The following is a 12,436-nucleotide window of genomic DNA, read 5'->3' on the forward strand; positions in this document are numbered from 1 at the left end:
ATTGGACTTCTGTGTAAAGCCTTGCCCACACTCCCTGCAAACATAGGGCTTCTCTCCTGAGTGTGTCCTCTGGTATATGATTAGAGTTGACTTATCTGTAAAGCTTCTCCCACACTCCCTGCACACATAGGGCTTCTCCCCTGAGTGTGTCCTCTGGTGTGTGATGATAGATGACTTCTGTGTAAAGCCTCGCCCACACTCCCTGCACACATAGGGCTTCTCCCCTGAGTGTGTTCTCCGGTGTTTGATGAGATTGACTTATCTGTAAAGCCTCGCCCACACTTCCTGCACACATATGGCTTCTACCCTGAGTGTGTCCTCTGGTGTCTGATGAGATGTTACTTCCGTGTAAAGCCTTTCTCACACTCCCTGCACACATATGGCTTTTTCCCTGAGTGTGTCCTCTGGTGTGTTTCGATATGTGACTTATCATTGAAGCCTTGCCCACACCCTCCATGATTGATTGTTACAATTTTTGACATTCTTACTCCCACAGATAATTTGCCTGTGTTCTTTGGATTCACGTCCTGGCCTGTGCTGGGCTCTTCCTCCATTATTCTCTCACGCTCACTGGAGCTCCCTGTTTGTCTGTTGGGAGGCTTGAAAGAGTCCCGTGAAGTTCTCATGTGCCTGATCCTTTTAAGCAAAGGTTTGGACGTTCCTTTGACCTCTTGACCTTCAGCTTTGTCATTCCACCCATGTGGACCAGGATGTTGCTGCTGCTGTTGATTTTGATGCTCTGGGCCGGGTTCCTCTGACTGGAGGTGTTTTCCTGCAGGTGCTGCTGGCAGAATCTCAGAGGGGTGATTGCGTTTCACATGTTGGCTGAGGAATGTCTGACTGGAGAAGGCCACAGAGCAGGAGGGACATGTGTGGATCTCTGGCTTTGGTTCTGCTGAAAGAGAAAGTTTTGGTCAGGGCATGTGTGGGCAAGGCTGCCTGTGCCTTACGCTCTGTCTCCTGGTAAATCCTGTCTCCGGAATCATTCTAACTGTGTTGACAGTGCAAGCTCTGCCTCCCACAGAGTGTTCCTTCACAGTCTACTTTTCTTTTTCTTTGTCTGCACTACTCTTCTTCAGAAATCCAGAGACCCCATATCAAAAGTCTTTTGTACAGCCCTGGTCAGTGTGGATCAGTGGATAGAGCCTCAGCCTGTGGACAGAAAGGTCGTGGGTTTGATTCCCATCAAGGGCATGTGCCTTGGTTGCAGGCTGCTCCCCGGCCCGGACCTGGTCTGGGATTGTGCAGGAGGCAACAAATCGATGTGTTCCTCTCACATGGATATTTCTCTCTGTCTTTCCCTCTGTCTTTCACTCTCTATAAAAATCAATGGAAAAAATATCCTTGGGTAAGGATTGAAAAGAAAAAAGGTCTTACAGATCAAGGACCATCAGAAGCCATTTGACTCCTTATATGGGTTTGACTATCGTGACCTTTCCATATACATGTATCTTCTAAGTCATGTTAAAGAGAAAAACCACAGGCCTGGCCAGGTACCTCAGTGGTTGAGCATCAACCCATGAACCAGGTCGTCACCAGTTTGATTCCTGGTCAGGGCACATGCCCAGGTTTTGTGCTCTATCCCAGCAGGAGGCAGCTGATCCATGCTGATATTTCTATCTCTCTCTTCATTTCCCTTCCTCTCTCTCAAATCAATAAAAATATTTAAAAATAGAGGAACAATAGGCCCCAACTAGCAATTGCTGCTCTCTCAGTTTTCCACAAATCATAAAATGGAAATATGTCTTTCATCACACAGTATTCCTACTTGATTTCTTTCAGTGTTAGCCTATTTCAAATACACTACAAAGTCCTGTTTCAAAATATCTCCCCAACCATGCCCTAGCCAGTTTGGCTCAGTAGATAGAGTGTCACCTTGGGGACTCCAGGCTCCTGGGTTCGATTCTAGTCAAGGGCACGTCCCTTGGTTGCAAGCTCAATCCCCAGCCCTGGTTTGGGTGTCCCTGGGAGACAAGCTATTGATGTTTCTCTCTCTGTCTCTCCCCCTTCTACTCTCTCTCAAAAAATAATCAGTGGAAAAATATCCTTGGGTGAGGATTAACAACAACAACAAAAATATTTCCCCAACCTGCTTCTTACACTCCTGACTCCCGTCCCTCTCCAGCCAGTCTGCCTTCCTCTCTCACTTGGAGTTGAAATAATCTCAGAGGGGATTCCCCACTGAAATTTATTTTCCAAAAAATTTAACAAAGCATAGTTTTAGAACATGCCACTCTGCAGCTGAAAACTGCTCAATTGTCCCGTCTCACTCAAGAAAGTCCCCAGTATCTCAGCTTGGATCATAGGCACTGTATTTCCAGGCTGCTAGGCATCTGTCCAACCTCTGTTCTTACCCTCCGTACTGAGACTGAGACGGGAGAAGCCCTCAGCCAGCTCAACACCCCACCTCTTCCCTTCCCTGCACCAGCCACTCCCTCTGCCTGGGACCTTGTGACACAACTGTTGTAATTGTTGTCTCCTGAGAAAGCCTTCCCTTGACCTTTGCAATCCGACACACCCACCTTCCCCTCACACTGATCCCTAGTCACTTGTCCTGGTCCCGTTTTCTCTAAAGCACTAACCACTATGTAATATTAAGCACATGCACATAGGTCTGCCAGGGCTTCCCTCCTTCACCAGCCAGCTGCTCAGGAGCAGTGATTCTGATCATCGTGTTCATCTGTATTTCCAGCTCCCAGAACCCTGCGTGGCACCGCGTAGGAATTCACATGGCAAGTCACAAAATAATGAATGAATGCATGTTAACACACACATTTCATTTAGAAATATGCAGTAAATGAAGAAGAAACAGCTAAAGTGTTAGAAAACAAAAACAACAACCCACAAACAACCACCTTTATGAGAGAGCTGGTTAAGTTCCTGAAACCTTTTTTTTTTATTATTATTTGTTTTGCCTCTAACCCTTTCAGCACTATATGACGCTGTGTATTTTGTGCATGAAGTATTTTTTAAAATGGAACAAAAAAAGCCCCTGGCCAGTGTGGCTCAGTTCGTTGAGCATGGTCCCGTTCACCCAGAGGTAGCCAGTTTGATTCCTGGTCAGGGCACATGTCTGGGTGGTGGACTTGATCCCCAGTAGGGATAATGCAGGAGGCAGCAGATTGATATTTCTCTCCCTCTCCCTTCATTTCTGTCTCTAAAACCAATAAAAGCATATTTTTAAAAATTAGAACAAAAATAAAAATATTAAAATTGTTCCTAAGTATCAAAAACCTATGTGATGAGCCATCAATTTCTGAAGCATCTGATTTGAAGCTTTGCTGACTCTAGAGTGGAGTTTACTCTACTTGAGAGTTGGAGCATGAAAACTTCTAAGAATTCTTTCTTTCCATGTTGAAGAAGAGTGGTGCCCACCTCTCCCGGCCACAAGCTCTGTCTTCCACTTGCTGCCCCACTTGATGCCCAGCTTTTGGCCATACTCTTCTCCATACCAGACCAGCAGCTCACAGCCCGTCCTCACGACCCGGCAGGTTCGGTAGAAAATCTGCCTGTGATATTGAAAGGCCACCAGGTTCTATTCTTGGTCATCCCGGGCGCAGTTCACATACCTGGCGTTGAGGCAGATGAAAGGAAAGAAAACCACAGGCGATGAGTTTCCACTACCTGTCATATTCGTGTCCAGCTCCTCACTGACGCTTAAGGCCCTCAGCACTGATTGCACCCACACCCATGCTCCTGGGGAAACTTCTGTTCAATGTCCAAGCCTCTGTCACAATGTCATGTGAATTCCTGTCTCTAAGTCCTGCTCACAGTGCTCATCCTGCCTAATGCCATTTCCAAAGCCTCATTCCAGACTTCCCCATCAAACCTGGTGACCTCTAGCTTCTCTAAGCTGTAAGTCAGGTTCGGTGTTACACCACAGAACTCGGGGCTTGATCTAGGACTCACATCATTCAACACTCAGTCCAAGTCTACCTTCTCTTCAGAGGCCTTTGTCGAGTCTCCCCACACTTTATTGAAGGCATCATTCAGTTGCCTCCCCCAGGTTCCCACAGAAACGTGGAGGTCTCTCTGTCTTAGAAAAATAACACAGAACAATAGTAGTTTATTCATAATCTGTCTCCCCTGACACAAGAGAGCCCCTCAGGAAAGGGCCATGAGCACTATTACTCTGCAGGCTCCAACACCCAGTTGTAGTTAGAACTGAGTCTGGGATGATGTGCTGCCCTCACAGGTTTAGACTATCCTTGGTTCAAGGCTACCTGGGCACTGGGCACTTCTTGAAAAATAGGAAAAATAGAGTTAAATGTTTATGAAATAAAATGTTTCATGTCCGTCTGCAGTAAGTCCTCCCTAGGGTCATGGATTGTGTAATCTGTGTAAGTAATGAATTCCTTCCTCTAAACTGGAACATAGTAGGTGTTTAACTAATGTCCATTAGATAAATCACAGAGTAATACAGGGTCCTCAAGGTTTTCCCAGTCAGAGCCCAAACTAGAGACTTCTATTTTGAGGTCAAATGCTATACTTTTACATCCTTTTTTCCTAAATGTCTCTAGATGTTAAAGATCACTGTATGGAGAAAAAAGGGGAACAGAGAACTGAGGGAGACCATTAGGGAGGCATGATGGGAAGGACAGACATGTGGGTTGTGAGGCATGAGTATCCTCTCTGGCACCCAGAAGCCTAGTGACCTTACCTCATCCAGTTGGCCTGAGATGTATCCTTTCCATCCACATACTCATAGCAGTTTCTCCCTTTGGTGATCTGCATTTCAGGAAAAGAAGTTAAAGGCCGTGTGTGTGTGTGTGTGTGTGTGTGTGTGTGTGTGTGTGTGTATGTGTGTGTGTGTGTGGTTGTGTGTATATAATAGAAGAATTACTTTATTCTACTGTCATCAAATCTCTTTCAGCCTGCATGGTGATTCAACTGCCAATGGTGATCACAGGATATTTTTCTTACTCATCATCTACACGTCGGAATTGATTTGTCCACTAAGCAGGAGCCCCCAAGGGAGGAGTCTGTACCACTTTGCTCCCATTTACCCTCTGATCCTTAGAGAGGAGCTCCATGTTCATGCAAAGTCCGCCCAGTACACAGAGCTAACTAACCATATGGTCCCCATCCATGTCCTAGCATGTAGAAGGTGGGGGCCCCCCAAGCCACAGGAGGGATGGGGAAGCCAGAGGACAGGGAAGAGGTAAAGTTCTCACCAGCCAGGAGTAGCCGCTGTTGGCTGTGGCTTCATCTTCTGTGATCTGACCCTCATAAGGGCCAAAGTGCAGGCCCTCGGGCAGATCACATTCCTCATTCCACACTCCAAGCCCAGCCTCAGGGATGCCTGATGGTCCGATTCTCAACCCAGGGGGCAGAGTGAGGGCTGAGCGGTTGGCATGCCCCTTGTCCGCGGCACTGTCTTTTACAAACGTAGGAGGCCCATGCACAGCACAGCTGTCAATGAAGAAGTTCTGACACTTCTCACAATCTGGAGGCAAGAGCAACAGGGAAGAGGGAGGGTGCAGTGCATGTTCCTGGACATGAAGAGCTTCGGAAAGAGCTCACATCAGTGAGCCTCAATCCTGTACTCCCGGTCACGAGAGGAAGGGAATGATTTGGGCACCCAAAGACCAAGTGAAATTCTTGCATCAAGACATAACATGCTCCTTGGTGAGGGTGAGCTTACATAGGTAGTCATCGTCCTGGGGCTCGCTGACCTCTTGGTAGACACAACACTTCCTCTCTCGTAGGCTATACATCTTCACTTCGATCTCCTTTCTCCTGAGATCTAGATGGGAGAAGGGCAGGTGACTGAGGGGATGAGGTCTGGAACATTAGTACCTATCTTATCAGAAAACACACAATGTCCTACCATGAAATGATTGCCTGTTCTATTATAGTATGTGGTATTTTCCTCCATTAACTAAAAGACTAGCACTCCACACTGACTATTGGTGGCTGATTCAATTTTAGTTTCTAGATGATCCCATTCTGAGGTTCAACCTCCCAAGCTTTGGTCATTCATAAAGTATGTATTGAGGGAACATTATGCGTTAGGCACTGAGTAAAGACCTGGGCACACAACACCAAGAGAATATGGTTGCTATTATCACAGATGGATTTATTGGACAACTTGCATGTGTCAATTGTTTAAGGTTTAATTTAATGCTATCAAACAATATGTGGCCCATGTTTCCTTATGTTCACTTTACACATTAGCATTCAGGAGCTCAGAGAGTTGGTAAGATTAGCTCAAAGCTTCAGTGCTAACTCCAGTTTCAAATCCAGGCCTATGCAAAGTCCACCCCACATACCTAGGCTACACTGATTAGCCTTTCTAGAAGAATTAGTGGAACTGAAATCTCCAAATTATGTAACTTACCCAATTTCGATCTAGGGTGCTGTCCAGAGGGACTTGCTTCTCCAGGAGGGGGCACTGGTTTCTGAGTCTGCTCTGAGCCACTGGTGGTCAACAAATTTGCTGTTCCTGACAATTCCTTCAAAGTAGACTCATTACTTAATGACGTCCTGGACTTTGCCTTCAATGTGGAAGTCCCATATTAAAAGGTAACATGCATTTATTTAATTATGTAGGGTTTATGATATATTTTCACATACATGACTTCAATGAACACTTCAACAACTCTGAAATACCCGGGAAGTATGAATATTAGAGGAAAAAGAAATGGCCAATGTGGGTTGTGAATTGAAGACTAGAACCCACGCCTTAAGGATCTTTTTTTTTTTTTTTTTATAGAACAGTGAGAGTGAAAGATACTGGTAAGAAAATAAGTCATAGTTGGGCCCTAACCAGTGTAGATCAGTTGATAGAGTGTCAGCCTGCGGATTGAAGGGTCCTTAGTTCTATTCCGATCAAGGGCCAGTGACTTGGTTGCAGGATCCTCCTCCCTGGCCCATGCCCTGGTCTGGGCTTATGCAGGAGGCAACCAATCAATGTGTCTCTCACATTGATATTTCTCTCCGTCTCTCCCTCTCTCTTCTATTCTCCCTAAAAATCAATGAGAAAATATCCTTGGGTGAGGATTAAGAATAAAAAAGAAAGAAAGAAAAATAGTTGGCAGAGCCCTGGCTGGTGTAGCTCAGTTGGTTGAACTGAAGGGTTGCCGGTTCCATTCCCGGTCATGGTACATGTCCTAGTTACGGGTTAGATCCCAGGTGGGGGTCTGTGTAGGAGGCAACCTATCCATGTTTTTCTCTCTCACTGATGCTTCTCTCCCTCTCCCTTCCTCTTTCTCTCTAAAATCAATAAAAACATATATTTTTCAAAAGAAATGGCTGGCAGAAACCTATCATGAAAATAAGGAAAATGATGCTAAAACTAGAGACCCAGTGCACGAATTCATGCACCAGCGGGGTCCCTCATCCTGGCCTGTGGGATCAGGCCAAAACTGGCTCTCCGACATTCCCTGAGAGGTCCTGGATTGCGAGAGGGCACAGGCTAGGCTGAGGGACCCCACTGGGGCACGATCGGGGCTGGGGAGGGACGCGGGAGGTTGGCCAGCTGGGGAGGAACCGCAGGAGGACTCCAGGGTGTGTCCGGCCATCTCGCTCAGTCCTGATCAGCTGGACCCCAGCAGCAAGCTAACCTATAGGTCAGAGCGTCTTCCTCCTAGTGATCAGTGTACGTCATAGCAACTGGTCTACTGGTTGACTGTCTGCCCCTTGGTGGTCAGTGCACATCATAGCTAGCAGTTAGTGGCATTAGCATGTCATCATCATATTATGCTTTGATTGGTTGAACGGGCGACTGGACACTTAGCATATTATATAGGATGTGCAAATTACTATATCACGGAAAGAATATTTGTAATTAGAGTAGTTTGTTCCCACCAATTCTGTTTGAATAAGTTTGTGCTACTAGCTAGTTCTCTTCATTTTTCCTGACCTATAACATGCTAATTCTTAATGTTATAATGAACATGACATATAACGGTGTTCACCAAAGTGTTCTGTGAGCTCTTTGATACAGTGTGAATGTCAAATTACAGTCCTGCTATCAATGTACCTCTCAGTCATCTCTGTATTTGAAATCACATGTAAATTATCTTCATTATTTTTTGACCCTATTCTAGTTTAATTTGTAAATTTTAAAGCACTCTTTCAGCCAACATTCAGGGGCCCTCAGGGACCCTGAGCTGGGCCTGGGACTTCTGGAAGAGAAAAATCTGCTGTGAACCAAAGAGCTCACAATGCAGACGTAGGCAGGCGGAGCAAATGATTCAAACAAGATGACACTGGCCTAATTAGAGCTCAGAGAAAGAAGCCATGCTTCTTACTGGAATGAGCATTCAAAACCAGTTCCAGATGGATGAGCTTCTATTGAATAGTGTGTCATCTCTATGAAGTTCTTAAGTCACTTTATTTATTGTTTCTCAATTGTCAAACCTGAAGCTCCCCAGAGTTGAGAGATGCTTTCTTTTATTTGACCAGGAGGCTCTGATGCTGGGGTTCCTATGTCCTTCTTCATGGGGGACCATGCACCGTGCAAACTGCCTATATGTCAGTAAGCTTCCGCGAGTCGGAAGTCTTAGTGCATCTCTCACGGCAGCATAGTGTTTGGAATCATCAGTCAGTGAAAGATGTAATCATGTATGGATAAGACAGTGGAAACTGCATAAAAGTATGGAAATTTTAATGAGCTTGTAAGTGGTTTAGAGATGAAGCTATGGATTAGAGTGCATGCCCACCAATACTGTGATCTCAGACATATAATCAAACACTTGTATATGTCTGAAACCTGTTTCCTCATCAGAAACGGTGATAGTTATAGTACCTACCTCATAGGGTTGTGGTAAGGTTTAAGTGAGTTTATTCACGTAGAATTCTTAGAGTCTGAAGCATTGTGAAGATAAAACCCGTGGCAGCTACTATTGTAGCTGATGTTATTAACGACTGAGATGATATTGGGCATTTTGTTGAAGAGGTCAGGAAAGAAAGGTGGCAGTTTCTAGGATGCACTCTGATTTTTTCTCCTCTTCCCTGCATTTGCATCCAGGAGGAAGATTTTCTTTTCAACAGGATTTGGGAAATACTCACCTTCTGATGTTTATTCTGTTCCACTCTGAAGGCCACCCAAGAAGGTTTAGCTAAAAGATGGTGAGAAATCAATAATACTATAATTTCAGAGAGGAAGGGAGAGAGCGAGGGAGAGAGAGAGAAACATCAATGATGATAGAGAATCATGGATTAGCTGTCTCCTGAACACCCCACAGCAGGGATCGAGCGCACAACCTGGGCATGTCCCCTGACTGGGAATCGAACTGCGACTTCTTGGTTCATAGGTCGATGCTCAATCTCTGAGCCACGCCTGCCGGGTCAGAAATCATTTTTGGTTGGTAATTATTTCAAAATCTGGAGATTCTTATTTTTTCAGAATTCTGAATCAGAGAGTGATCTAAGGACAGACCAAGGATGATTGGAAAATGTTTTTTGATGTTTCATTAGGCTTATGCTTTTATTAGGAGCATCAGCTAATTTTCTTAAAATGTTTAAAAATAGACAAAACCCCATCTGTACTTCATCCTCTGTTCAATATATATATATTTAAATTGGCCTAGCCGTGGCTGGGCGGCTCAGTTGGTTGGAGTATTGTCTTGTACACCACAAGGTTTCAGGTTTGATCTGTATTGGGGTGTACACGGAAGGCAACGGATAAATGTTCCTCTCTCACATTGATGTTTCTGTCTCCCTTTCTGTCTCTCTCCTTTCCTCCCTCTAAATTCAATGAATATCCTTGGGTGAGGATTTAAAAAATAAAATTGCCCTAAACAGCAAAAAATAAAAAAATTGGCCTTTCATGACACACATATAATGACAGTCACGTACTGCAAAGAATCTCTACTCTGCAACCTGGCCCTTTCTCCTCTCTGCCTTCTGTCTTCACACTGGCCTTGTCCAGTCCAATGGCACCAGGACCACCTTGCCTCCTTTCTTTCTTATCCTTCCTCCTTTGCACATGTGGACTGTGCCACCTTTCCTAATCACTAGATTCTGATCAGCATCACACGGTCTTAGGAACAAAGACTCAGGTCTAGTCACCACAGAAACAGAGTTTCGGGTAAGTTAGAGATAACGTCGTGACTTCAGCTATGTTCCAACCTCAGACCCATGGAACTACAGACCCTACCAACCAGACTTTCATGAAACCTGGCAGATGATGCCATGGCTGACATGGAACCTGATACAACAGTGAACTACTTCCTACCCTGGCCCACAACCCAACCCCCTAACTACCATGAGTTATAATTTTCCCATATGTCCCCATGCAGGTCTTAGAGCACTGCTCACCCGTCAGACCTTCCTCCTTCTATGTGATGACAACTCTTCTGAATTAGTTATTTTTTACTCACTTTTATATTTTTGTATACTTGTTTGTTAATGTTCTATATCTATATAATTATAGTATTATTCTTTATTTTATTTTATATTATTTTTTGTTGATCTGTTTCTTATCAGTTTGTAAGTACTCGGTGAATTAGGTTATTACATTTGTTCCTCTTTTTTCCCCCCATAACTCCACTCTTCCCAGTTCCCACCCCACCCTCCGCCCTCACTCCCCACCCACTGTCCTCATCCATAGGTGCACGTTTTTTGTCCAGTCTCTTCCCGCATCTCCCACACCCCTTTCCCCCCAAGAATAGTCAGTCCATTCTCTTTCTATGTCCCTGATTCTATTGTGATCACCAGATTATTTGTTCACTTGATTCTTAGATTCACTTGTTGATAATGCATGTTTGTTGTTCATAATTTGTATCTTTACCTTTTTTCTTCTTCTTCCTCTTCTTAAAGGACACCTTTCAGCATTTCATATAATACTGGTTTGGTGGTGATGAACTCCTTTAGCTTTTCCTTATCTGTGAAGCTCTTTATCTGACCTTCAGTTCTGAATGATAGCTTTGCTGGATAAAGTAATCTTGGTTGTAGGTTCTTGGTATTCATCACTTTGAATATTTCTTGCCATTCCCTTCTGGCCTGCAAAGTTCCTGTTGAGAAATGAGCTGACCGCCGTATGGGTATTCCCTTGTAGGTAACTGAGTTTCTTTCTCTTGCTGCTTTTAGGATTTTCTCTTTGTCTTTTGCTCTTGGCATTTTAATTATGATGTGTCTTGGTGTGGCTCTCTTTGGATTCCTTTTGTTTGGGTTCTCTGCGCTTCCTGGACCTGTAAGTCTATTTCTTTCACCAGGTGGGGGAAGTTTTCTGTCATTAATTCTTCAAATAGGTTTTCAATATCTTGCTCTCTCTCATCTTCTGGCACCTGCCTGTGTGGGTAATGCACTTTCCTGTTTGTGGACCTATTTTCCTGTGAGGGCATCGCAACTTCCTGTGGGGGAATCTTAATTTCCTGTTGGGCAACGGCTCTTCCCTTGGAGGAAACAAACTTGCTGTGAGGGAACCCTCAAACTGTATGGGAAATGTACTATCCTGTATGCTGACCTATTATGCTGTGAATGAATAGTTCCTTCATGTGGGGAAACAACACTTCCTGATGGGGAAAAATTCTTCCTCTGGAGGAAATGTCCCTTCCTGTATGGACACTTCATTCTTTGTCAGACACTCACGTTCCTGTGTTAAGAACTTTCTTCCATTGAAGGAAACGCAAGTTTCTATGGGGGGAAAAACTTTCCAAGGGTTAACCCTCCTTCCTGTGGGGGAAATGTCCGTCCCGTGTAGGAACCCATTTTATACTGGGGAGTGTAACTTTTGTTTTAGGAACCCCTCTTCCCGTTGGGGAAATGCACTTTCCTGTGTGCAATCTTATTAGGCTGTGAATGAATAGTTCCTTCATGTAGGGAAACAAAAATTCCTCTGGGGGAAAAATTCTTCATCAGCGAGAAATTTCCCTTCCTGTGTGGACACTTCATTCTTTGCCGGACACTCACGATCCTGTGTGAAGAACTATCTTCCATTGATGGAAACAGAACTTTCTGTGTGGAAACAAAATTTGCCAATTATGTAACCTTCTTCCTGTGGGGGAAATGTCCATTCCGATGGAGAAACCCATTTTATATTGGGGAGTGTCACTTTTGTTTTAGGAACCCCTCTTCCTGTTGGGGAAATGCACTTTCCTGTGTGCAGACCTATTAGGCTGTGAATGAATAGCTCCTTCATGTAGGGAAACAACCATTCCTCTGGAGGAAAAATTCTTCATCAGGAGGAAATGTCTCTTCCTGTGTGGACACTTCATTCTTTGTCAGACACTCACGATCCTGTGTGAAGAACTATCTTCCATTGATTGAAACACAACTTTCTGTGTGGAAACAAAATTTGCCAATGATGTAACCTTCTTCCTGTGGGGGAAATGCCCATTCCGATGTAGGAACCCATTTTATATTGGGATGTGTCACTTTTGTTTTAGGAACCCCTCTTCCTTTGTGGAAATGCACTTTCCTGTGTGCTGATCTATTTTCTGTGAGGGTCTCACACCAACTGTGTGGGAAATGCACTTTCCAGTTTGTG

General features: G+C 44.5%; 1 pseudogene; it reads right to left on the bottom strand.

The window, feature by feature from the left end:
* Positions 1 to 622: 622 nt before the first annotated feature.
* Positions 623 to 9,057, bottom strand: LOC132225623 (histone-lysine N-methyltransferase PRDM7-like; annotated as a pseudogene).
* Between the last annotated feature and the right edge of the window lie 3,379 nt (positions 9,058 to 12,436).

The sequence above is a fragment of the Myotis daubentonii genome, chromosome Y, assembly GCF_963259705.1.
Source record: "Myotis daubentonii chromosome Y, mMyoDau2.1, whole genome shotgun sequence".
Lineage (NCBI taxonomy): Eukaryota > Metazoa > Chordata > Mammalia > Chiroptera > Vespertilionidae > Myotis > Myotis daubentonii.